Source organism: Stylophora pistillata, chromosome 3, assembly GCF_964205215.1.
Source record: "Stylophora pistillata chromosome 3, jaStyPist1.2, whole genome shotgun sequence".
NCBI classification, from domain to species: Eukaryota; Metazoa; Cnidaria; class Anthozoa; order Scleractinia; family Pocilloporidae; genus Stylophora; species Stylophora pistillata.
The window spans coordinates 34,729,850-34,757,721 of NC_142521.1; the positions used below are offsets into that span (position 1 = coordinate 34,729,850).

The 27,872-nt window shown below is 38.0% G+C and overlaps 2 pseudogenes across 1 annotated transcript; both read left to right on the top strand.

Annotated features, from left to right (window-relative positions):
* Positions 1–3,659: 3,659 nt before the first annotated feature.
* On the top strand, positions 3,660–9,391 carry LOC148735795 (uncharacterized; annotated as a pseudogene).
* Positions 9,392–11,185: 1,794 nt separating this feature from the next.
* LOC148735796 (uncharacterized) lies at positions 11,186–25,745 on the top strand (annotated as a pseudogene). The gene is made up of 5 exons (XR_015999339.1): positions 11,186–11,328; positions 16,805–16,894; positions 21,848–21,907; positions 22,927–23,514; positions 24,704–25,745. The product of XR_015999339.1 is annotated as an uncharacterized LOC148735796 (transcript).
* The last annotated feature ends 2,127 nt before the right edge of the window (positions 25,746–27,872 follow it).

The window sequence follows — 27,872 nt, forward strand, 5'->3', positions numbered from 1 at the left end:
ATTGTTAACTTTTTATACAGAGAGTCGGCAAGATGATATAACATCCAAACATCGCACTCGATTTGAGTGGGCCGATGAAGTGGGCGTGGTCACGAAATTCAGTTAGAGACTATTTGTACCCCGTGAGTTTGATATGAAGGCACTTAACTCTCCATGTTAATGTTTACATGTACCGCAGACTTAAAACTATCATCAATTTAGAATTTTAAGGACAAGTTGATCTATTTTTCCTTTAAACTATCGTTATTCTAACGTACGAGAACATTTTTAATAAGGTCCGGTTCCAATTTAAGCCGCAAGTCAGATTTCTTCAAAGTGATTAAAGACTTGCGGGAAACGCTACACTGTGCTTGAACTAAATTCATTATAAACGTATTTGGATTCCTCTCATGAAACTTGTAATGAAACAGACCTGACAATTTTCATTTCATTCAATTTTTACTCCATGTTTAACTTTGGGTTAGATTCCGGTCTAGCAATAGGGCTCAAAAACGCACCATTTTTGGTCATTTTCTTTGTGTGAGGGGACTGGGCTCTTTTGTTTGTAGCACAAAAGCTAAAAGTATCGACTCTAAGCCGAATATAATGGCTTAAATGAGTAATATATAGCATGCTATCTTTCCAGGATCACATTACTAAACAGCTTCAAAAGGTATATGCTAAAAGTGGCGCACTTAGGAGAATCAGGCGTTTTGTCCCTGGCAATGTTATGTTAAGGCTCTATAAAACTTTCATTCTCCCTCATTTTGAATACTTTTGCCCCCTCTTTCTTGGATTGGGGAAAGTGCAAGCGAATCGGCTAGAAGATGCCAACTATTGTATTCTTAGATCACAAGTCTACCGTTTATGATGAATTGCTGCGAATCTTGAAAATGGAAACGTTAGACCAGAGAAGGAAACAACAATCCCTTATTCTGTTATATAAATGTTTGCAAAACGACGGTCCCAAATATATCCGAGATTCTTTTAGTTTTAGGGAAACTATATACAATCTGAGAGGAATCGGCATTAATTTGTGCGCACCTAACTTTAATTCAAATTTTATGAAAAAATCTTTCACTTATATGTGTGCGCAGCTGTGGATTACCCACAAGTGTAAAACTGACCAATAATATCAACCTTTTTAAGAAGCTTTTGAGAACATTGAAACTTTAGCTGCTTCTCCATTTTATACTTGTATTTAAGTGACTCTCAATTTAATTGTACAAACTTAATTTTTAATCTTAACTTTAAATTGTTTAAGCTATTGCTTCACTATTTTATACCTGTATTTGAGTGACTTTGAATCTTACTGTACAAACTTAAATTTTAATATTAATTGTTAGTTATTTTAATTTCTAATCAAATAGGTTTTGACAGTATGTATTAGGTTTTTTAGATTCTTAATCTTAGAGGCACGTACGTATTTTGAACGAGCTCTATGAGCTCCTTGACGCTACGTGGGTAAATAAAGTATTGATTGATTGAATGATTGAATATAATCTGCTATGGTGGATGCCAACCAATTTTCAACTGCGTAGGAAAATGAAAGTCAACTGTCATTTTCGTTTTCCGTTTTTCCCTGAGCTGTAAAAAAAGCGAAATTTTTCATTTTCGTATAGAATTTGGAAAACGGATTGCATGTCAAGTCAAGTCGTTTTTCGTTTTCCACTAATGGCACTGAAACTGACATATTCTGTGGGGAAGCTCATTACTTCACAAGGGAATTCTATGTGGTGGCCCATAAGTGCAAGTTAAGTTAAAATCAATTTACTTAAAGCAAAGCATCATGCAACATCACAGACTAACTCACGGCATAACAAATAAACTCACGGCAAAATAAAATAACTAGCGGCAAAATAAAATAACTCACGGCAAAATATGATGAACTCACGGCAAAATAAAATAATTCACGGTGAAATAAAATAACTCAAGGCAAAATAAAATAACTCAATGCAAAATAAAATAACTCGCGGCAAGATAAAATAACTCGCGGCAAATTACAATAACCCGCGGCAAGATAAAATAACTCAAGGCAACACAAAATTTAAAATTCATTTGAGGGTCAGCGGCTGATATTGTTCAAATACTGACGTTGTGTAATTTAACATGGCGGATTACGAATCACCTCGTATTCGCACCCTTGCCTAAAATAGTATTTCAACTAAAGCTTCTGTTTTTCGGGGCTTTTAAAATTCATTTGAGGGTCAGATACTGACTGCGCATCACAATGTGTATTTAAAAAAGGTAGGTTATGAAATCAAATTATCCTTTCCTGTGAGTCTGGCAAAGATAGTGTCTTCTTGAATGACAATTTTTTGCTGTATATGCGGTTTTTTCTTTTGCCGTGAGGTTTTTTCTTTTGCCATGAGTCTTTTTATTTTTGCCATGAGTCTTTTTCTTTTGCCATGAGTCTTTTTCTTTTTGCCATGAGTCTTTTTCTTTTGCCATGAGTCTCAGTTTTCTTTTGCCGTGAGTCTTTTTCTTTTGCCACAAGTCTTTTTCTTTTTCCGTAAGCTTTTTCCTTTAGCCATGAGTCTTACTTTTTGCCATGAGTCTTTTTTTTTTGCCATGAGTCTTTTTCTTTTGCCATGAGTCTTTTTCTTTTTGCCATGAGTCTTTTTCTTTTTGCCATGAGTCTTTTTCTTTTGCCATGAGTCTCAGTTTTCTTTTGCCGTGAGTCTTTTTCTTTTGCCACAAGTCTTTTTCTTTTTCCGTTAGCTTTTTCCTTTAGCCATGAGTCTTAATTTTAGCCAGGAGTCTTACTTTTTGCCATGAGTCTTTTTCTTTTGCCATGAGTCTTTTTCTTTTTCCCGTGATAAAAATTTTCTATGGCTGTGAGGTTCTTTCCTTTTACTGTGAGTCTTTTTCTTTTGCCGCGAGGTTATTCCTTTTGCCGCGAGTTTGTTCCTTTTGCAGTGACAGTTGTGAGCCACCGTAAAGTCTGCACTTGTTTCGCGAACATCTGTCGTATCATAATTAGTTGTTATTTTAGGTAAACTTCTCTCGTGAAGTAATGAGTTTTCCCACAAAATGTCAGATTCAGTGCCACTGGCGGAAAATGAAAATGGACTTGACTTGACTTGCAATCCGTTTTCCAAATTCCATACGAAAACGAAAAACGATAAACGAAGATTGAAGTCCAATTTCATTTTTTTACAGCGCAGCGAAAAACGAAAAACGAGAAACGAAAATGAAATTTGATTTTCACATTCCAACGCAATTAAAAAACGGTTGGCACTAAGGTACACGCATTTTTTAAGCATGTTCGTTTTCCACGTGTTTGACATGTGCATCAGACAACAAAGATGTTCCTTCAAATTCTCAGTTAATTAGCATTGCTTTTTCTCACTGTCTCTAATAATATGACTGACTTACTAGAGTGATGTTTGCCTGTTTAACTGGGTAAACAAATATTCGACGAAAATGTTTTGTAACATTAATCTTATTTAATATTGTTTTCAGGGTTCCTATAGAAAGCAGGTTACTTTCAAGCTCCTGAAACGACTACCCTAACAAAAGATTTCTTTCATTATTCTAGACTAATGTTACTGTATTTACCGGTCAGCTTTCATTTTCAACTTTCTCAAATTCTTCAGGGCTATGAGTCACAATTTAAGCCCTTAACATTGATTTGATATTCATTAAATATTTATGCTTCATCATTTCATCAGAAAACCATGCTGCTATGTTCTTTCGCCGTTTTCACTGTCATATGCTATGCACAAATAAGTCAAGCCACTAAGCAGTGCCTTCCCTCCATATATTCAGAGTATGGTCAAGCATCTTTCCGATCATGTTGTTTTGATAAGAAAAACATCCAGTATTGATGAATGTGTTATGCTCTGCTCGAGAGAGTCTTGTTGCAGGAGTATGAATTTCCGTTTCAAAGACAAGTCTTGCGATTTGAATGATGCAAACAAGCACAATCACCCTTAGGATTTTGGTCCGAAGGAAGGATCAGTTTATATGGGCAAGGTATGGCCTTGACAGATTCTATAAATAAAAGGAATGATGATATCTATCAACACAGCTTGAAGCACCATGATAACTCTTTCCACATCCAATGAAATTTATCAACTATCAGTGAAGTGAACAGGGTTTGTGGTGGGAATATAGTAAGATACACACTTACAAAACAAGTCGTGGTCTTTTTATGTTTTCATTATCCTGAAGACTTACAGTCGTTATGTTTCGCGATTTTGCCGTTGAAAAACTGTAAGAAGTAAAAGCAACATTTTTTTTTCTTGTAAAAACAAAGCAATCATCGTGTGCAGCTGGGATACCCAACCAGAACATAGGATTCGTTTCTTGTCGGTGAGGCTTTCTTGGATGCTTCTCAAAAGCGGCTGTCATTATTATTATATTTATTATGGTGTGCGTTTCGCGAAATTATTCTATATACTATTTATATTATCTATAGTATGATGAATTAAAATCTTGCTCAGAAATTCTAAACAAGCTGCCTCAGGCGAAAAGCGGTTACTATTGGATAAATATTGGAAATCAAGACGGGCAAGTCTATTTTGATATACATGGAAAATCATGGTTTGTAAAACAGGACCATACAAAACACAAAATGTAAACGATAGTGAAAAAAATTTAAATACTGCCATCAGTGAAAAATAAAATTTTGAACAAGATAGAAAGCAGGAAGTTTAGTTTACATATTTTTTTTTACTTTTCCTAGCTGAAACTGTTGCTTCAGTTGTAGTTTCGAGAAATTTGATGAAGTTAAATTGTCACTTTTACTAGTAGACGGACAACTTCCCGTTCTTCATTACCTCTTCGAAATAATTCAGTCTTTAATATTCAATATTTAATTGGATAATGAACTACGAGTGAATTAGTCTATGCTTAGAATGTATAGGCGTTAGCTGGGAAAATGGGCCTGTTAGATTTTGTCGAGGCCTCTAGAAAACCGCTCAGGGAAATATGTACGTTTCTTTAATTCAGTGTCTTTTATTCTTTTTCTTTTTTCACTTTTTCTTGCTACAATAAACCATATCAGTAGTGCAACATACCTAAGATTTCGTAAACACGGAGGTTTTACCGGAATTTTATCACCCCTTAAGCTGCTTCTTTTTATACTTGACACAGTTTTCTTGGCTGAGTATGAGTTTCATATCATTTTCTTATTCGCCAGGTGGCGGATGGACCTTAGTTGTGAGTATCAGCACAAACGATAACGATCACCTTCAAAGCACACCCCACAACTGCCTCAACGCCTCGCTGTGTGTTCCATTTACTGATGAGGACCAAGGAAGAAAATTGAGCGACAACGACATACACGAACTAGCAAAGACAGAAGGTAAACCTAAAAACTATATACATTATTAACCAAAACCATGGCAATAATAAAGATAAGTCAGAGAAGATAGGAAATGTTTTATAAAAATATTAAAATGTTATTGCGAGTCCTTTAACACTACTCTGTAAACACTACAAGCAAGGTTTATTAGATACATACTATAGATGGACCTCTATATCAGCTCAAACGATAATGATCACCTTCAAAGCACACCCCACAACTGCTTCAACGCCTCGCTGTGTGTTCCATTTACTGATCAGGACCAGGGTAGAAAATTGAGCGACAACGACATACACGAACTAAGAAAGACAGAAGGTAACCTGAAAATTATATACATTATTAACAAAAACCAAGGCAATAATAATAAGTCAGGTACGTATGATGCACGATCCTCGCAGTAGATAGCGCTATTTAAGCAATAGCGAAAATCAGACCTGAAAAAAATCAGGCCTGTACGGGATTCGAACCACTGACCTCTGTGATACTAGTGCAGCGCTCTACCAATTGAGCTAACAAGCCAACTGGGAGCAGGCCGTTAAGCGCTATCTACTGCGAGGATCGTGCATCATACGTATCTAATACCGCAGTTCAAAATATATGAATTTCATATATTTCATTGTATCTAATAATAAGTCAGAGAAGATAGCAAATGTTTTTTTATGCTCATCTTATAACTACCCGCTTGAAAGTAAGTACTGGTCATGCTGCTTTGCCTGAGCTCTGTTTGCTGAGCCACGGGTCAATAAGCAAGCCAAGGTTGAACGTAAAGGGCTGTGGGTAAAAACCCAAAGCCAGTTTAATAAGTAAAATGAGGTCAATCCAGTAACAACATTAAAAAATGAAATTGCTTTAATTTGGCCCAGGAAAGGCGAGGGCAAAACAGACGCCAAACACATGTACAACCGGCCCGGGCTGGGAGGGAAAAAATTGAAACTCTCTGTAAGCAAGTTTTGGGGCAACTAGACCCACAAGACTGTTCACGTGATCTGGGATGGCCAAGGCTGAGAGCGCATGCTCGGCTTGGGCCTGGTGACGGCTGCCATGTGAATGGTGAAGTGTCTATGCTTTCATAGCAACTTAAGAACTACAAAAAATGAGGAAGTTATAAGGAGCATAAAAATCCTATTCGCTAGCAAATATTTCATACAAAAGTATGAAAATTTTATTACGAGTCCTTTTACACTACTCTGTAGACATTACAAGCAAGCTTTTATTAGATACGTACTATCGATGGGCCTCTGTTTTGGCTCCAGCCTGTAATTCAAATGTATATTCTAAATTTTCCGGCCAAGATTTGATGTCTAAATATATAAATTGAAAGCTCAATATTAAGTTCTTATTTTACAAGCATTAAAAAACAAAACAAAAAATAAATCAAGATCCTGGCTCATCAATGTAAGGACTTACATGACTTGACAATATGTAGCGAGTTTTTTCTTTGCATGTCAGTCAAATGTTCAGGACGCTGAAATGTTTTTTTTTTTTTTTTCTTTTGTCTTACTAGGAATTTTGTGAGTCGATGTGCTGCAAAATGGAGGCAACCTCTCGCGTACAGTCTTCTATCAGGTAATTGTCTAATACCTATTCATTTATTCATTCATTCCGCAATCATCTTTTCCTACTTTAATTTACTTTTCCTCCTTTCCGTTTATAAATCTATCAATTTCTGTTTTTTTCGATAAATCCTATATTTATGCGAATCACTACGATATTTTTCATCGTAATGCTAACATCTGACGCAGGCGTCATTTTACGGAAAATTGCTCAATAGGATACTTATTGAAAGGCGATAAGATTCATTGACAAGATAAGCAATAACCAAGCAATTCATCACCAAAATGTTTCCGAGAAAGTTTTTAATCTTTTGAGAGAATGACCGAAAATTTGGAAGCATGACCTCCCCCCCTCCCTCCTTCCCCCGCTTGAGTTCCTACAACTTAAGCAACTCATTGACTGAATAAAAGGAGATGGTAAGTGATTGATTTAACAACATAAAAGCGAAGTACAAAAGTATAATTTGAAAAATCATCATACACATACCATAACATGGTCTTTCTATTTTTACCTTTTAAGATACCCAGTGGACCAAACATATTCAACTCAACATGTCGTCGAAGGAGGCAAGTTAGTTATTTTTTGTGATACTGCTCGCTTAACTTGGCTGCTTTATCCAAACAGCAACCTCTAGGATTGGTGCATATGTAGCCATGTTAACAGTGGTCTCAGTTATTTATTAAGGCAAGAGACGGTGTTTGTCCTCAAAAGAATGAGCTTGAGGCTTGATAAAGCGATACGGCCAAATCTTGATTCATTAGGTATATTGATAAGAGATCTTGATATCAGGTGCAAGTTGCCTATATTAGGTAGCAATTACGTGGTATTTTAAATGCTATATTTGTCGTTAAGCCGGCCAATATTAAACTTTAATGGGCCACAAAGTTTGTGGGTAACAAACCTTCTCGGAATCTCAGGACCTCCTCAGGACAACATGACTCAATAGTCTAAATTTCTTCGCCAAAGTAAGAATCAGAAGGATTAGGTGATCACTTCCTCCTCTTATGTGCAATATTAACTTGTTGCTCTATCTTCTGAGTCTGAAAAACTGGTTTTCGTTCATTTTAGTTGTCCAGGTATCATCATATCCCATTCTTATCCCTATCATTGGGAGACCAACAGCTGCACAAGTGTTAACAAGGGATACCGCATTGCAACCGAATGTCCCAGAGGTGGGTAAAAATTTTGTTAAAAAAGAAAAAAGCATTTGCAGATACCTTGCCTGTAGAGTAGTTGAATAAAACCTTGTTTTTCATTATGGAGGAAGAAACGATAAACCCGGCAGAGCGGAGAAATAATTTGGGGTACACCTGTTTATAAACCATGCAGGTATACGTAGGGAAGAGAGGGAACTTCTTCTTTTGACTGAATCAAAACAAACTAGCAGCCAAGAAATCACAAAAGAGAATTCGGTCGTCGAAGTTGCAACTGCTCTTGATTTTGATTCATTTTGGTAGAAAGGATGCGTAAGTTTTCACATTATATTTAAGGCGAAGTAGACCATTCCCTTCAAAATTGCTCCAAGGAGGTTCCTCGATCTCTAAGATTGAATCATGTTTTATCAAAATGTAACGACGAGCCAGCTTATTTCTCAGTAGATAACCAACCATTCCCTTATTTTAAAATCATATTTCACTTACCTTTAGTTTTTGACGGACACGATGACCAAGAATGCAACAACACGCAATGGTACTCGTCCCAGTACAGTAAGTAGTTAGCTCCAGAACTATTTGAACAGTTCCGTCAAGTGATGAGAAGTAAATGATGATGTGCATCTTTACGGCTGATCTATTGGCTCCTTGCCTTCTTTTTTATCTTTAACTCTTAAACTCCCAGAAGTGTTCAACATTTAACTTCTCCTCAAACAGGTATGGAGAATACAGTAAAAACCCGCATTTAAGAACCTTGGTTTTTCCAAGTTAGCTTCCGCAGGTTGTTGTATAAATGGTGTCTACTGCGAAGTTAGACTACCCAGGTTCTAAATCAGATCCTCCTTTTTTGTTTGAAAAAGAAGAAACTTCTGTTCGTGGGTTTATGTGTAACACAGACTGTATACCAGCCTCAGAGTGTCTTGCTTTACGCAGTTTACCTATACACACAGCTGGATATCTTGCACAACTATGGGTGTATTGACAGTACAGTACAGAGATCTTATAACAATGTCGGTATTCTGGCTATTTTTTGTTTCCCTTTTTTTATCCCATGTGATGTATTGTAATATCTTTGAAAATACTCTTTATTCGAAAAATAAAAAGCTGTACTGAAATTTTAGCCTACACACTTGGTACTTGGCAGTACCAAGTGTGTAGCAAGAGCTTTCTTATTTTCTTTTTAAGTATTCAATGTTCAACTGGTATAATCTGAGGCAACAGAACTCAGACTTGAGACAGCTAAAGTGCGTTGCAAAGGTCTTACTTATTCGTTGCTTTGTTTTTCGTCCCAGACCAAGGGAAACGGGCTCTATTTGCCCACCCATGTCCTGAGGTACCAATCCATGACAGTTTTGGAATATACAGAAACCATACAGGAAGGCTGTACGTGAAGTGAAAACTGAAACAGTTAATGGAGCGGAGTATCTTAAAGGAACATTTAAACTAACTGTGATTTACGCAACATTAAATCGTTAAAGCAATAAAGAAAAATACTTCAGAACAACAAAACTCTTTGATGGAGCTATCGACATTTATCAACAAAGACTGAAGTTGAAAATTGCAAAATACTGCTTTATGCCCGTAAAAATGTTGTCCAACTTGGGTCTATAGATCAACTGAAAAGAGATACTGATACCAGAGCTCGTCGCAATGGGCGCAACGAAGCTCCATTCTTATCAAAAATGGTAACCTATCAAGCCGAAAAATTTAGTTATTCCGTCGGCTATTTGACCTTCCCTCCCTACAAGGTGCTTCTTTTAGCATGCGTGAACAGTTGAATTGGGGGCGCAAATCTTTGCATTAAATATGCAAAATTGGAACCCCCGAGGGAAAAGGATAAGGTAATGCGCATGTGCGTTATGCCTGTGACTAAGAAATCGTGTGCGCTTGCGCAGGTAAACATATGAGCGACCAGGTGAACTAGCTAGTAGCAAGAGAGTTACTGAAAACATTGTCTTATCGGATTCCAATAACAAAGTAGAAACACTGAGAGAGTTTTTCAGACAACTACGGATTTGGGTGTTCCTATTTCTTTCTGTTTCCCACCCGGGTTTGGTTAACATTAGTCCCATTTCTACAACTTACACCATGATTGCATGCGTATAATCAGAAAATTATGTGCAAACTTGCGAAGGGTTAACTAAAATATGGAGCAATCTAAGAAATGATGTCTTCCGTTTGGCATAAGAAAGAAAAGCAACATTCTACTTCATTGATCAAGGTTGTGATTATTATCATTATTATTATGTATTTAATTTAGAAATATGAAACACAACAGACATCATCTAAAGAGGTATTGAGCACTGAAAAAGGCGGGGTACCCAAACCCCTTTACATACTTTTTGATTATTTCTTGACGCCCAGTTGAGTAAACCTTGCGCTGACGCATTCGCTTGAGAGTCTCAACGGCTGAACCTAGGCATCCCAAATTTCGAACTTAGGCCTCTCACGGAGCACCAGAGTATAAAAGGTAATAATTCATCATCTGGTTAACAGCCAAAACCTTCAGATGAATGTTGCCTAATCAAAACATTTCTTAATGTACAGTACTGTGCAAACGTAACGCAAACGATAATTCTCTGTTATTGCGATAATCGCGATTTATCGACGATATTTAAACGGTGTACATGTTTCAGTTGGAATGATATGTCGGCGATATTTCGCAAGGCTATTATTCTAACAACCGCGATATATCGCCGATAGATCGTTCAGCTCCAAGCGAATTATCGGTTCAGGCACAACTTTCAACTACCGTCAAGTCCTTCCAATGAGTGTCCGTATGTGGAACTACCAAGTCAAATCAAATCAAATCAAATCAAATCAATCAATTTTCTTATATGCATACATAAAAGGAAGCGTCGGAGATTATCCCTATCGAGGACTCCCCCTACGAATACAAATACTGCTTGTAAACCTTGAACGGATAACACGAACCATGCGGCAGGAAACACAAATCTCTTTTCACTAATTTAAAATTTATGTGGGGAACTATGGGAATAAGTGTACAATAAGAACAAGTATTGAAGCAGAACAGTTACGTTAAAATTATCTGCCTGGAATAATGTTACGCGTTACAACTAACGCGTTACGTGACGTAAAGATTTCCGCTTTCATTTTCAAAACTAGGTAGGCCCAAAAAATAATTGAGAAGTTCAGGAGGTCAAAACTCCCGTGCGTCTGTGCGAGTTCGTTTCGATAGTTGCGGTTGGATATTTGTTCAGTCTTGCAAATGGAAGCTTTGCAGTGGGTTTGTTATATCAGCATTCCCTTTGACTTTCCAGCGAGGCTGGTAAGAGTCTAGAAGCGAGCCCAAAAAAGGGCAGAAGCGCCAAGGTAAGATTTTAGCTTATTCTCTGTGATTGATTTCTTCGCCGCGACAACTTAGCGATACAAACTTAGTTCCAATTAGAGATTTCAGCAATTCTATAACATTTTCCGTTGTTTGGCAGAACTCTTTTGCGAGTCAATTCAGGTATGATGGAATTTTGTTACCTTACAATACCGGTGCGGCTTTTTACTTCCCATACCAGCCGTGCGTTTACCCAAAACATTTGTTTTGGTCGCTGAACTGGAGTCTATGAAAAACTTTAAAAGGCATGCTCAGACGGGCATAATATTCTAAAATCTTAACTGTTGCGTAAGCTAATGCGTTATCACAGTAACCTTTGGGGCACTCGACACAGACCTCATGTCTTCGCTGTATTTTTCAGTTGTTGCTTAAACGATTTTTTTTCTCTAACATACTTTCATTCTTGTATCCAGTAACATCACATAGCAAACATAAAACTTTACCATAACAAAATAATATTGGCATGATTTATTAGCGAATGACTCTGGTTTGATTCATCTCGGCTTAGTAAAATAAAACTACATTATTCTTGATTTATTTCATCATTTTTGTTATTTGATTAATGTCTCGTTTACATGACTCATTCAGCGGCATGATAAGGTAAGGCGACCAAGACACAGTAATCCAACTATTCCACAAACCGTACCGAGTCAATGTCGAAGCGGAAAAGATTAAATGGAAAATAATCCGTTTGTTCTGATCTCTCAAATAATTATTTGAGAGTTCTGAATCAAAGTAGCGTTAATAAAACGTGTGCATTACTAAACATGATAAATTCATCAGGGAGGGAAACTGAAAAAGTTTTAAGAGGACATCCGCGCAAAAATAAAAAAAAATTACATTTTCGTGGCAAGGCTCGAAAACAAGCAGCTCCTAGTAGAACAAGAAATGCTCTGTCTTTTTCCCTTCAAATATGTTTTTATTTTCGAAAAAAATTAAATTTTCGCTTTCACCCTCTGGAATCGATAGGTCGATTCATAACAGGACGAAATTGAGCACTTCGCCCGCTTCGCGTTTCAAGATATTGCGTGTAGAGAAATCTGATCAACGTGCGTTCTTTAACAGACTCTTTTTCTTCATTAAAATGCAAGTTTTTTAGGAATTGGCTCTTTAGCAGCTTTAAGCCACACAAAAAAAAAGTGCTCTCGTCAGTTATAGTAACTGTTTTTTTTAGCATGTGCCATTTTTGAATCCCGTCAAACTACGTATGTAAGTTTTCAAAAGAATAAACTTCAAAATGACGTGAAATTTAGTTTGTTCAAATGTTTTCTCGCAACATAGGAAAATAAAAAAAATAAAAAAATAAAAAAAAAAAAAAAATTTTTTTCAGGTCTGATTTTCACTATTGCTCAAATAGTGCTTTACTGCGAAGGATCGTGCTCATATACGTCTCATAACCGCAGTTCACACATATGTTTCATATGTTTGTTGTTATAGGAAAATAACGCGCTGAATACAATATGCTGATTGCGTGACCAACAAGCTAAGGAGCATTCTGCCTTCGAAATAACTTCAGATCCAATAGGAGAACTTCTCCAGAGTTAAAAAACATTAATATACCAACATTTGTTACGTTACATTGTTGCCGCTGTTATGAAATATTTGTTTTTGCAGAGATATTCTGCCATCGTTCTATCTAGTACGAATATGCACCAGTACGAGTGAACAGTATTCGATTAAGAACTTTGCTGGTCTCTTGCATACGCATCTTAAGCTTCTACTCCATCTTGAACGTGCAATATGTGCTTACCCGTACCTTTTAGCTAGCATAAGCATTCAGTAAACGAAAACCCACAAGTTTTCTTACGGGAGGGGGGGGGGGGCTTGCATGAGGTAAGTCTTGCGCTATTTACATTCACAAACATGTTATCCTCAATTTTCTCAGCGAGCTTATCACTGATCTTAGATGCTGGCCGCTTTCCAATGATCTTTTTATGTCTTTTGACTTTGATTCGTTAATTGGCCGCTTGTTAACCCAGTTACGCATTTCACTCGAAGAGCTATTTGAATGAATATTCCAGAACCTATATTACAAATGTTCGCGGACATAAGACGATTTTTTCAAAGGAGAAAATTTTACTCCACGTTCACAGTCTAATGAGTAAATTGAACGCATTTGATTACGTTGAAGATGATGATGAAAAGTAGTTTGGAAAATATGGAATGCCGGAATTCCGTGCCGGAATACCCTGAATACCTGGAATTCCCAAAATGACCAAAAAATAATAAATTTGAAAAAAAATAAAGTAAATAAATAAATAAGAATATTGATGATTAAAAATTAATGGTAAATTCACAACTTAATCAAATAATTTAAAGCGAAATTTATCTCTGAGGGTATCTGAGGGTCCCGAAAAAATAAACACTTACCGGAACTGTTCATGGAGATGCACTTATTAGAATTAAAAAAAAGTCTGCGTCAGGCCAGTAGCCCATAAAGCCTAAGCGACGAAATATTTGTACTCTCCCTTCCCCCTGGATGGGATCCTAGTCCATCACATGGTTACTCCCCGTTTTAAATTCGCCTCCACACGTTTACACACCTGTAGGATGTCTAGGGCGCAATGACCATTAAGCCGGCACGCTTTTCCAGCCGGAACCATTGCAGAACATTAAACAACTGCAATATTTCCAATTAGTTCAATAGTTTCAATTTTAAAAATCTCCGAACTATTACAAATTAATACTCTACCTTAAATAATTATTAACCACACATTGGAAGCTATCAAGGCAGCTACCAGCCGTCTCCAGTTAAAATTGAGAGATCGTCAGTTACTCGACACCTTTTCGCGTTAATTATATATACCTTGAATATATACCTTTGAATATAAACCTTGTACTGATGGATTCTTCTCAAGAAGAAAAAGGACAAAAATGGACTTACTCCTCGGTTTTCTCTGGAGATGGTGAGTTTTTTTTTCCAGTTACTTTTTTATGGTTGTAGTTTCACTTGAATGCAAAATTTGACCCACCACGTGGTTCGTTGTCTTTATTGGTGGTACTCCTAGCGATTCCGAAGTGTATAGGCACTGTTTATCATCTTTTCCTTAATATATTTCTATTTGTAATTAAACCACACAGAATCGAGTAGTTCAGAGAAAGAGCTGGAAAAAAGGTAATGGAAACCCTAATTAGAAGTATTTGTACCGGCGTAATTGTTGATAATAAAAAAATATGTTGAAAAGATATGTTTAGGCCGCTAGGGGAGAGTCTTTCTGGAAAGCTCAGTTATCTCATTCAGGTGAGCCCCGTCCACATACACTTTAAAAGGTGTTGGCGGGTCTACGCGACTCCTGTAATTCGCAAATATTCCTCAAGCCTTCATGTTTACCTTAGCTCTTACTGATGTGTCTGTTAAGCCCGCTACTTTGTGAATACGTCTTGCACGACAGTTCGCACAATAGTTTTGAAATGTTTGGAAATAGCTTGCATAGCACTTATTGTTAGAAGCTATCACAAATGAAAAGCAAATGGATACAAGAGTACTCATCGGAAAAGATTTAATCCACCAATATATGCTAATGCTGGGCCCTAAAACAACAATTATCGATTGTTAAAACTACAGGAACAAAGCGTCATATTCAGAGGCAGTAATTGTAGTCTCCCCGAGTCTCTTATCTCTTTGGCACACCTTTAATACACAAACGTGGATTAGCTTAAAAGATATTTCCAGACAGAACAATAACAAAAAGTGAAATCAGTGTGCCGCTATCACACAAGACAGAACGTCATGTTTCTTTCCTTTCCAGACAAGAGCAACTATTTTGTTGTTAAGAGTTTGTGGCAAATGAAATAGTTCCAATGGAAAAAAGTCGCTTGCCCCTTATTTAACTCCCTAGTCCGATAAGAAAAGGAAGATCGAAGGCTTGCTACCATACTCCTTTTTTTTCTCATCAAATCAATTATTTGATCACAAGCCCCCCCATGTAGTTACCTCTTGAGTACTGTCTCAATTAACTAATTATCACTCTATAGTGCCTTTGATATTGACGTGAAGTCCATGCATGCACGTTACAGAAAGAACTCGAAGTCAAGTAGATCAGATATATCTGGTAGGTTCATGAAATGTTCAAGACGCGTTCGTATGTATTTGACATCCGGAATTTGACCAAGACATAGAATGAATTCATGACATTGTCACGACAGGCGATAAATTTATGTTCGTGGAGACCATCTTATAAGCCACTTAAAAAGAAATCAACTTTATGTCTGAAGTTAAATGTAAAAGAAAAACCCTAATGTCTGAATCTATCAAAAAATCTTATCTCAATCATTGCAGTCAATAAATTACTTTTATCGCAATCTATAAAAAAATCGCAAAAATTGGGTGGCATTAGGAAATGCTTGTGCTGACAAATTTTAAGTGTGGTCGCACTTTGGGTTTGCTCGCTAAGTACTTATCGTATTTACATCACCTTTTCCGTTTAGAACCCACAGTGCTTGAGGTCTGTCAATAATAAATCACACCTCTGGTTTATTTATCTTGAAGCAATCTTCGGCATCAGTTTGTATATTGTAGGCTGTAAGCTACATGTAGTTCTAGTATGTGTATCTCCGTGAACAGTGCCATAAGTAGTTATTTTTTACGTCACGTGGTCTCTGCATTTTATCGAGAGAAAATTTTGCATTTTTTTGGTTTTACTTATAGAGAACTGATTTTCTATTTTTTCTTTTTAATTTTTATTTGCACTTTATTTTTACTCTTTTAATTAATAATTTTTTAATTATTTATTCAAACTTATTATCTTCGTTATTAGGTAATTTTTTTTTCAATTTATTATTTTTCGGTCATTCCGGGAATTCCGGGTATTCCGGGTATTCCGGCGCGGAATTCCGCCATTCCATATTTTCCAAACTACCTGATGAAAATGATGGGTCGACTAAATGGAAAAATTACGGCTATAATTATAATAAATCTAAGGAAATTTACAAACAGAATGAAAACAAAAAAAGGACTGACAACTTACAGATATTTCCTCCTGTTGACGAGAACGGGCCTTGTGAAGTACCTGATGATTTAGAATGAAACTGACTTGCCGTTACAAAGGCCAACACTGATACATACATTGAAAAACGAGAACTTAGAAGTGTAATCAAACGAGTCACATGATGAACAGGGGTTAAATTTTAAATAAAGAGTAACGCACTTAAGGGAAAAGTGGCGCACGTTTAAATCTTACAGGTGGAATGTCGGATATCAACAAAAATTGGCAGAGGAAGATAAAGAGACATTGTTGTCTAACATTTATCCACGGATTTATCCATCAACCTGTCCGCTTTCCTGAATGTCTGAACCGTCTCTGAATTAAATCTATTTTTGTATGTGATTCAATATCTGTTGCTATCAAAAAGGTTTTCAATTCGTCGAGCCATACATAATATAAACATATCCAGTAACATGGCTGAGAAACCATATATATATTTACGTGTGTGTTTTTATTCATCTATGTGTTTCTAAAGTCCTGGCAAGAATGGTGATTAAACGGCACATGAGTCAAAGTCCTTTACAGTTGAGCACTCGACCATCGGAAAGAAGATGGAACCACACAGGTAAAGATAATCTTGGAATTCGCTACGTGTGGCGCCATTTGACAGGACGGGGTTAGGGTTAGGGTTTCAGTTTTTATAAGTTTACAGGCAAATATGCGATAGGATTCTGACTGGCTTATTGTAGCCTGCTCTATGAGAGTTTGGAGCATGGTGACGATACTGTTATTCGCTCAGTAAATAAAGCTTGATTTGATAATTAAAAGTAATGCGTGGGGAATTTAAAGGATTCTTTATTATAAAACAAATAAGGAAGCCTTGACTGTGTTTTGTTCTGTTGTTGGTCACTTAGGAAGTGGGGAGAAACACTCGACTAAGTGGAGGCTTCTCTGTTTGTTAAATATATATATATATATATATATATATATATATATATATATATATATATATATGTGTGCATGCTCACTAGTTTACTCTAGTTTGAGCACTCTGGCATGGCTTAGACGACACCACAAATGTTGGGTCGTTTGGGGTGACCCTCTCGGTTCTCCTCCATCCTAGCATCGACGACCGTCGCCTGGTTAGCTCAATTGGGAGAGCGCCGGACTGCTGTGCGGGAGGTCGAGAGTTCAATACCGGCCGGAACAACACTCATGGTCTTAAAATTAATTGAGAAGAATATGCTTCCTTTCTTTAACATCGAGAAATGGTTAGATATTCTAGTCTTCTCGGATAGGGAAGAATAAATGGAGGTCTCGTCTCCTGCAGGGTTGGGGTAGGAGACGTTAATTCCTCACGCACGAGATTACTGTGTGATGGATGTCCTCCCTGGGGTGGGTTGAGTGGGTAGGTGAAATCGCTATGGACTAAACACGGCTGCCAGAGGCGCCTGTCTGATTTCAACCTCAAAAATTGTAACTAAACACGTATGTTGTTTAGAGAAATAGAGACCTTTACCATTACCTTTACCTTTTTGCCACAACCGACGCCACACCAAGGGACGCTGAAAATATCAAAAAAAAGATATGCTGCATTTTTAACGCTAACGGACTCTACATCACCATAGAAGCTAACAAACAAGTAATCAACTTCCTGGACGTCACATTTAACCTCACCCAAAACACTTACCAGCCATATACCAAACCCAATACCACACTACAATACGTCCACCGCGAAAGCAACCATCCACCGTCCACCGCGAAAAACATCCCCGCCGGCATCAACAGACGCCTATCATCCCTCTCATCCGACAAAACCTTCTTCGACCAAGCCGCTTCCGCCTACCAGAAAGCATTAAACACCAGTGGTTACAGCTACACACTCCACTACGAACCAACGCACACAAAGTCGCAAGAACCGCCAACGCAACAACATCCTCTGGTACAACCTGCCTTTCACCAAGAACACCAGCACTAACATCGGACATAAATTCCTCGCACTGATTGACAAACACTTCCCCAAATATCATAAGCTCATTGAGCTAACCGCCTCCCGGTTAGCTCAATGGATAGAGCGCTGGACTGTTTTGCGGGAGGTCGAGGGTTCGAGCCCCGGCCGGACCAACACTCAAGGTCTTAAAATAATTGAGAAAAATATGCTTCCTTTCTATAACATCAAGAAATGGTTAGATATTCTAGTCTTCTCGGATAGGGACGAATAAATGGAGGTCCCGTCTCCTACAGGGTTAGGAGTAGGAGATTTTAATTTCCCACGCACGAGATTACTGTGTGATGGATGTCCTCCCCTGGGGTGGGATAGGCGGGTTAGGATTGATTGTAAAGCGCTGTTGATCTGTCATTGTAAATAGCGCTCTATCAGTGATAAATTGTAATGGTAATTGTAATTTTAATTGTAATTTTCAACAGAAATACAATCAAAATTAGTTACAGCTGCATGGACAATACGAAACAAATCATCGACAACCAAAACAAAATAATCCTCACTTCCCACGTAAAGACTAACGCAACCGCCACAACCGACACCTCTACCGCAAACAACAACAAGAAATGCAACTGCCGACAGAAAAACTCATGCCCTCTAGACGGAAACTACCTCCAACAATCTGTCATATACCAAGCTACCATTACACGTAAAGACAACAGCACGGCAGACGCATACATTCGGCTCACTGCAAACTACTTTAAGTCCCGCTACAACAACCACACCTCATCATTCCGACACGCTAAACACCGCAACTCCACCGAAGTCAGCAAACACATCTGGACACTTAAAGACAACAATATCAATTATTCCATCACCTGGCGCATCCTATCTTCACACCTGCCCTACAACAGCTCAAGCAAACGATGCAAACTATGCCTTAAAGAAAAATTCCTAATCATCTGGCACCCAGACCTATCAACACTCAACAAGCGTAACGAACTCGTCTCTTCCTGCCGACACAGAAACAAAGCACTCCTACGCAACAGCTGACTTGACACTTTTCACACTGCATAAACCATGTTAATTAGCAATTAGTGTAATATATAAGCGATGGTATCGCATTATTCTGCCATTAAAATCCCCTGATGGGTGGGCAACCACGAAATAGGTCTGTAGGGATGTATATGTAGTTGTTTTCTTCCGACTACCACACATTATATATATATATGTATATATATATTTATTTATTAAAAACTGGATCATTGGATAATGCAATTCAAGACTTTTTATTGGCTTAGCCATTATGGTATATCAGCCAATATACCATTATCTACAAATATGATAAGCGTACGCGTCAGCTTAAGATCAAAAGGGAGCTAAAAAATCCAGTTTCTTCTTACAAAAAAATAATTTCTTGGGGGCGTTTTTAATAAAACAATTATTCCACTCGCGCTTTTTGGATATGAGATGATTATAGCCAACGAGGCGCTAAGCGCCTCGTTGGCTATCTATCATCTCATATCCAACGCGCGCTTGTGGAGTAATTGTATATATATATATATATATATATATATATATATAGTAGCAGATGGACTACTCAAGTGACGCACACATGGATTTTAATACAGCCTGTTTCGTAGACCAACAAAAGTTGATCCACTCATCAGTTAAACTTCATACACACTAAGGTATCGTGACGGTTAACTCTAACTCAGCAACGTGATCACATGACATTGTTTAAAAAATTTAAAACTTTAAAACCGTGCGCGCGCCGATAATAGCGTTAAGAATACCTGAGAATATATTTTCGCCGATGTCTACAATTGGATATTATTTCGCTTGGAATATGATCTAGCCCTAGCAATAATTTTCCATGAAATTGAATAGTCTTCCCTCTTCTCCTTTAGTTTCCACAGGTACTTGCTCAGCTCTGTGTCATTTCGCCGTCTCTCGTGGTTGAACGACATTTGGTGGTTGCGCCATCTAGTCTTAAAATCTGTCGCTGTGAGGCCAACGTACGTTTCAGTTTCTTCCCTGGTAGCGACTGTGGCTTGGTAGACGACCTCGCTTTGCAAACATTCCCCTCCTAAAGGGCATTCGTTTTCGTTCCTGCAGTTGCACAATCTTTGGGGGCGGCTATCTTCGGACATTTTTGCGTTCCTGATTGTGGCTTTGTTATGCCCGTCTATGATCTGTTTCATATTTGGTGTGCATGAGTAGCTCAGTTTAATGGTGTTTCTATTGAAAATTTTCCTCAGTTTGTGGGTGACTGGAAAGCACTTGTCAATAAGGTTAATGAACGCTCTGCCAATGTTGGTCTGTACGTTTCTGTTAAATGGTGGGTTAAACCAAATTATGTTTCTTCACCTTTTGGTTTGGTATTGCGGTCGGTGCGGTTCCAGTTCAGTGAAGTGCAGCTTGTATGTGTAGCCACTCTTGTGTAACGTGTCTTGGTAGGGAGGTGCGGCTTTGTTAAACATGTCTTCGTCAGAAGAGATTTCAGAAAGTCTTTTACTACCTGCTTCGGGGATGTTTCGTAGTATGCAAGGTGGGTGGTTAGACTTGCTGTGTACGTATAGATGGGTAGTTGCTGGTTCGGAATAGGGTCCGAATCTACCGGTTATCAGGTCAAGCGTTACATCGAGAAAGTTGATGATTTTCTTGTTTGCCTCGATGGTAATTCTAAGGTTGTTTTGGGCAAATATCGTGCAAATCTGTTTCTTAATTCTCTCCACTGTGAGGGAAGACTATTCGATTTCATGGAAAATTATTGCTAGGGCTAGATCATATTCCAATGCCACAATACGTTGCAATTTATGCCTCACTGAGAAATTATTTATCTTGTCTTATCCACATGAAGCCTCTTTAAACAAACGAAGTGAAATAATATCCAATTGTAGACATCGGCGAAAATATATTCTCAGGTATTCTTAACGCTATTATCGGCGCGCGCACGGTTTTCAAGTTTTGAATTTTTTAAACAATGTCATGTGATCACGTTGCTGAGTTAGAGTTAACCGTCACAATGCCTCAGTGTGTATGGAGTTTAACTGATGAGTGGATCAACTTTTGTTGGTCTACGAAACAGGCTGTATTAAAATCCATATGTGCGTCACTTGAGTAGTCCATTTGCTACTGTAATCGCTCCTTCATTGTCGAGCACTGTCATGGATCCTACGTTGCCTATTTCGCTAATATATATATATATATATATAATATATATATATATATATATATAAGAAGTCTGTGTTTCAATTTTTCCGTATAACAGTGCTTGACACATAAAAGTAGAGCGCAATATATGTTGAGTAGAAAAATACGACGACTACGTTTTTATCCTAACAAGCCTTTGAGGTGGCTTTATAGCTTCACCTCCATCCTACATTGAACAAAAGAAACGAGCTGTCAACTGCATGCCCGCATGCTAGAAAATGCCTTGTTTAGTATGCACTGACTTAAGGCCTTTTAGTTTTAACATCCTAAAAGAGAACATCTCGAAACAGAACTGTAATGTAAATGTAATCGATTTTAAATCTTTTCAAGTTATTATAAGTTATTAAGATGTTTTTATATATATTATTTAAACATTTATTTATTGATTATTGATTATTTCATTCGTATCTACTTGAATAGGGCCGCACTCTTCAACACACCTGAACACATAGGGATCGGGCAAGAAATAAAATTAACCAGGTAAAGAATAATACATGTAAAGGCCCATCACACCAAAAAGCATCAGATTACGTGATCACGAACTTGATCACGGGTAATTATGCTTGACACGTGAGCACGACCGTAATGATTTCGTAATGATACAATTAAGTGTGATCACAAATCATAATAGAAGGCGTGGTCAGAAAATGCGACATGAGATGTGATCACGCTCTGGGGAGGGTTCATGATACCGCTGATTTGAGCGCTCGCTTTAACACTTAAAAACGGATAGAAAGAAGTTTTTTTTAGTCTAGTCTCAGTTTATGGATGAAGACATAATAATGATAACTAAAACGTACATCTGCTTAAGTCCCAACAGCCTTGGCTCTCATCAATAACTCGAACAGTTCATCTCAGCGGGGAGAACATTTTTTAAGGTTTCTTTGCACGTTGATTTCTCCAATCGTTGTTTATTACTCTTTTGGGCCCAATTGGACATCGATTGTTGTGCACCAGTTAGCATTCTCCACTTTTCACTCTAAGTAATACACTATACTGCCTCCGAACTTTCCATTGAGTCATTTTTCATTTAACCGTTCTTTTTGTAGACATTCCAATTAAGTTATATGATCAAGTCCCAGTTTACTGTGTATCTGTCAGCTAAAATGTATCGGTACAGCCGGAGCGAGCTGAGAAAAAAGCTTTCTATCACCACACCTGTTTTTAGTAGTTCACCAAAAGTTCCACAACTGTGCAAAAGTAATGCAAACGATAATCAAGGATTATAGCAAAAAACGCAAGTTGTCGACAATTTTTTAAGAGCCATTTGCGAATTACTGTTTGATTACTGTCCTCTGTCTGTAGCCTTGAGCGGTATACAGTACCTCGAAAAACGTTTTTTCTTTCTTTCTTTATGTCTGTCTTGTTTTTTCAAGATTCAATATAACAAATTTTTATGATTATTACTATTATAACCGCGGTTATTGTTATATTATTATTATAAAAAACTATATATATTTTTTTTTTCATCACGATACATTTATCTTAAATATGTCTAGGGATTTGACTGATGGAGAATACTTTGCAACCACTGAACAGGAAGACATCGGAGAACAAGTGCACCCCGAGAAAGAAGACAGGCAACAATTTACCCTTCCCAATGGCGTAAAAATCAAATTTGAGCACATTTTAGCCTTGGCGGGAGATTTTTATGGTATACCGGAATGTCCCATCATTGATCCATTTGACGAAGAAGACGCCGGCCGTTATAAGCGATTCATGGCTGCGTTCAACACAATAGCGCGTGCGCCTGACGATAAAGTAAAAGAATTACACATGCTTATTGCTATTGCAGATGAAAACACGGCGGACAGAAAACAAGATGAGATCACGGGTGGAAAATGGGTCGGTGGATTTCCGGTGAAACCAGGACGAATGCTGAAGTTGGCCATGAACAACCATGACCATTTTCTACCACACGCCAAAAGCGCTTATCTGACTGGCCATCAGTTGGCCATGGGGAAAGCAAGAGAAGCGAGTCAAGGAAACACAGAAGACGAGAAGACTCAACTTCTCCACGAAGCATATGCCATGGAAGCGTTTGCTTGTCACTTTCTCACTGACAGCTTTGCTAGTGGGCACATTAGGTATGCTTAACCCTCGCATGTACAACCCCATCTCGTCTTTTGTTTTGTTTGTTTTTTTTTGTTCTATTTTTTAATTTCATCTAGGGGGTTCTATCCGAGCCACTGTGTAACAGTAAAACTCAACCGACAGAAAAACTTTTAAATCTTACAAACTCAACTACTTTATTAAACGACGTGTAATATTCTTACCTTGGAGCGATTTCGATAGACAATACAGTAATTATCCATAATAACGCACTTAAGCCCACTGCTGACTATAAGTTAGCTCGCCACTGACACGGTCTCACAGTGTTCTCTAGAGATCATTGAAATGAACAATCTTCCACACCAGCTATCTCTCTCGATATAGCTTTCCAAACATTCTGTGATTCCCGAGAGAAACAGCTTACTGCTTCCTTGCGACTAAGTCCTTGTATACGCTTACAAAGTATTCCAGAACATTCCAGAAGCTTAAAAAACGGCATTATTTGATAGAATGTTCTAAGAACTTCCTTAGAAAGCTCATGCATATGCAAATCAGCATCACCAGGCCTTCCAGAAATTTTTAGATACTCATTTTTATACCATCCCCATCCCTCCTTGTACCACAAGGGGGTTATGGGTTTGCTAGTATGGTGTGCAAACACTTTTAGTTGCCACCCTCTGCGAAATTTTGGCTGATTAACTAACACTGCGTAACCACGAATCAGGTTTGCCTGAATCAAAGTGTTTTGTCAACACGCAGATCAGCCAGGAATAATGATATTTATTCCAACAAGCGGTTTATCTGTTGGATTTGTTTGGCAGTCAAGGAATATGGATTAACTGGCATCACGTCCACTTCAAATCGGAAAACTGATAGTCCCCTATGTTTCTCTAAACTTGTTACTGCTATAAAATTTGATAGTGTAACGTTGGGAGGAAAAAGTAAAAGCTTCACACTTAGGAAACGGAGGAGGGCCATAGATTTTACTATTGTTTTTCCTTTCCCAAAAAGAGAAAGAAAGAGGGGTAGGGGCCTGGGGCGGGACTATCTCTTTTATCAGTTCAATTCATGTTGATCATACTGTGGCAAATTGGTCCATGACAAGTCTCCTTGTCCCAAAAATGGCAAGGAAAGTTTTTGCAGTAGGAAACTTTCTTTTATGACACCCGTGTTTCCATACTTCACATCTATCATTTTAAATGGATAAAATTATTTTCCCCTCAGGACACCAAGAGTAGAGTTAGGAAACGCTACCAGTCTTCACATAGATGGCCATTACCTGAGTTGGCGCATGCACGATGAAGACGGGACGTTTGGCCTGCGAGTAACAAATATCAGAGGAGACAAGTGGATTGCCTATGGTGATGGATTGCTTCATAAAAGCAAAGACAACTTCAGATATGTTGTCGAGGCAACTCAGAAATCAGTCAACCAGGTGCATGAAGCATACCGAGACCCTAAAAAAAAGTTATCGACACAGCTGAGGTTACTAACATCATCCCATTTGTTGACGATAAAGAGAAAAACAACTGTCCTTTGTTCCAAGTAAAGTCAGACGGAAAATTATACAGGCGGTCCAACATAAATGATCTGCAAGATGCCAATACAATCTCTAATTGGTGGGGGCTGTCGACAGGGACGAAGCTGGCAGTCCAGTACAAACCAGAAAACTCAGCAATATAAACTGATGAAGATTCGTCTTGGCGCACTTTTGAGTACAGACTACACTACATGTGCACGGGTGTTTTTCCTTTTATTTCATTCCTCTTTTCAGTTATTATTCATCAGTATGTTAAATGGATGTAAGAAGACTTATTTTTTTGAGAAGAAAATCAAGGTCCGTTTGATTTACCAATAATTTTAGTAAGTGTTCTAACCAGAAGTGGGCGTAGCATACCAAGGTAGAAGTGTGCGTACGCGGGTTCTTTTAGCGCCGTCCTCCAAAGGTTGGCCAGTGTGATACTTAAACTGTTTAGTCTGCGTTCCTTTTTAGGGTTTTAAATCTACCTGTAATCTAGTTTAATTTCATACTGTAAACTATCTGTCGTTTAAAGTCACAACGTTTGAACACAGATCTAACTTGCAGCAGAATTACACTTTATTTTTACATTGAGCACATATTCTACAGTAGCAAATACAATAGAGCGGGAGAGAGTGTTAGTCACTGAAGACTGACATTCCTTTTCAAACTTCATTCATTATATAAATAATGCCTAAAGTATCATGTGAGTAAATGTTGATTAAAATGAAATCACTTTTTTTCTTATTCCATTAATTCACTCGACACTTTCAGATTTTACCAGAAGGCAGAGTGCTCGTCACATACTGAAACTAAGAATTTCCTAGCTCCCCTAGATAGAGTTAGAGTTTTCTCACTACGGCTTAGTGGTAGAGCATCACATGTACGGAGATAAATCCAAAGGAAAAAAAAATAAAATGATAAGAATAATAGTGAAATCAGTCTGGATCGTGGTCGCTGACTACCTCCCCAAAATCATTGACATAAAAGCTTGATTACAAACACATTCTGCCAGGAAATAGACGGAAGAAGGTTACTTCAACTTAAACTACCTAACAAGAGAAATAAAAGGGGAAGTACACGGTTCGTAACGATCTGTATTTTAGGGCCTGTTTACATGAGTGAGGGTGCCCCTACATAGTAGGGTTACCCTAGCTAGTAGGGTGACCCTTCTCTATTGTAATTATACTGCGTGTTTACATGTGAGGTAGGATGACCCTAGGGGTAGGGCTACCCTACCTGAAAGGTAGGGTGACCCTACTGTGTAGGGACGAGTTTTGCCGCCATTAGCCCATGTAAACGCAAAACCTAGGGCTATCCCTAGGGGTAGAGCTATGTCCAGTCATTCATAGCAATGTTATATTGGGCTGAAATGTGCTGGCTAGCCAGTTGTAAACGCTGTCTTTCAGCCATTAGAGATATCAACAACAAAGCACAAAGTTGAAAAGAAGGAACTAAAGAAGCGAGTGCAGTAAGAATCGAATTAACCGCCAAAACTTTATCTCCCGACGTCATTTTGTTGTTTTCCTTGCTGGGTGACCTGGCTATAGTGTCAGCCCTCGCCCCTAGGGTTTCAAATTACCATGTAAACGCTCGGTATCTTCAACCCTGCCAAGTAGGGTAACCCTATCCCCTAGGGACACCCTCTTCCCATGTAAACAGGGCCTTAGTCGGATTTCAGCAACTACTGTTTAACACCAGAGATCTAGCTCCTGTACCGCAAACATTTACAATATATGCTCCAGAGAAACGTGACAGCTTGTCAATAGATAGTGCGGATTAAATCAAGGCAAATAATTTCTGTTTAGTTGATTAACAACAACGAAGAAACTCGCATGAATTGAGAACGCTAAAATGCCGGAAACAACAAATAAATATGCCTGAACAACCACACGGAAAAATCACTAAATTTTTCCGTAACATGATTAAAAAAAATTAATGAACCCGCTTTTCCAACTTTTTTTATATTATTCAACCCTGCGGTTATATTTTACGATTGTAATAATTCATGACCACAAGTCTTACCAGTACTAATTCATCTATTGCAACTCAGCAAAATGTAAAACTGTGGGTCCTAAATTGCGGCAGATATGAAACGAGTATCATCTGAATAATTATCACGAGTTAAGTGTCCCTGTCTCAGAAAGTGTTCAAGGGGCCAAAAGTGGTAGTCAACCGATTCGGCTGAAACTTGGCACAAAAGTTGAGTGTCATAAGTTATTTCAAAAGCCACTTTGACTCACTTCTCTGGCTGTTTGTTCTGGAGTTTCAGAGGGGGGTCCCATTTGTGGCCTGTGGAGCACCAAAAGTTCATCCTTCTAGGTGGCATTTTGAAAGTGCTATAAAACTCCATTGGTAAATTCTGCTGCCAAATGAATTTGACCATGTACTTTAGTAACCCATTTATCAAAATCAGTTGAGAAAAATTTGGCTTAATAAGGTTTGTTAGGTTTTTGGCACAAACTCTCCATGCCCCTCACAGGCCAAGAAAAATGGAGTTTTGAGCATAATTCATGCTATAAACAAACCAAATTCTTGACATAAGGCCTTTCTTTTGTATTAGGTGAATGAAAATGAAACATTAAAGCCAAATCAGTATCATTATTCCGAAATATCTCGACTCATAGCTTACAAATGCTCTAAGAAGGCCTTTGATTAGCACTACAAACACTCAGCGGGTTAGCAAAATAGAGTAAAGTAATAAATGAAAACCTTGAACCCATCATAGAGCACAAATGACGGTGTTCTGACCTAGATATGACAATATTTTTTAAAAGATGCTTGAATTTTTTCTGATCTATGTTTGGCAGGTCATATTTTCATACGATACGTATTATATTCCAAGCATGCTAAGTCCCTATATTTTGTCAGACC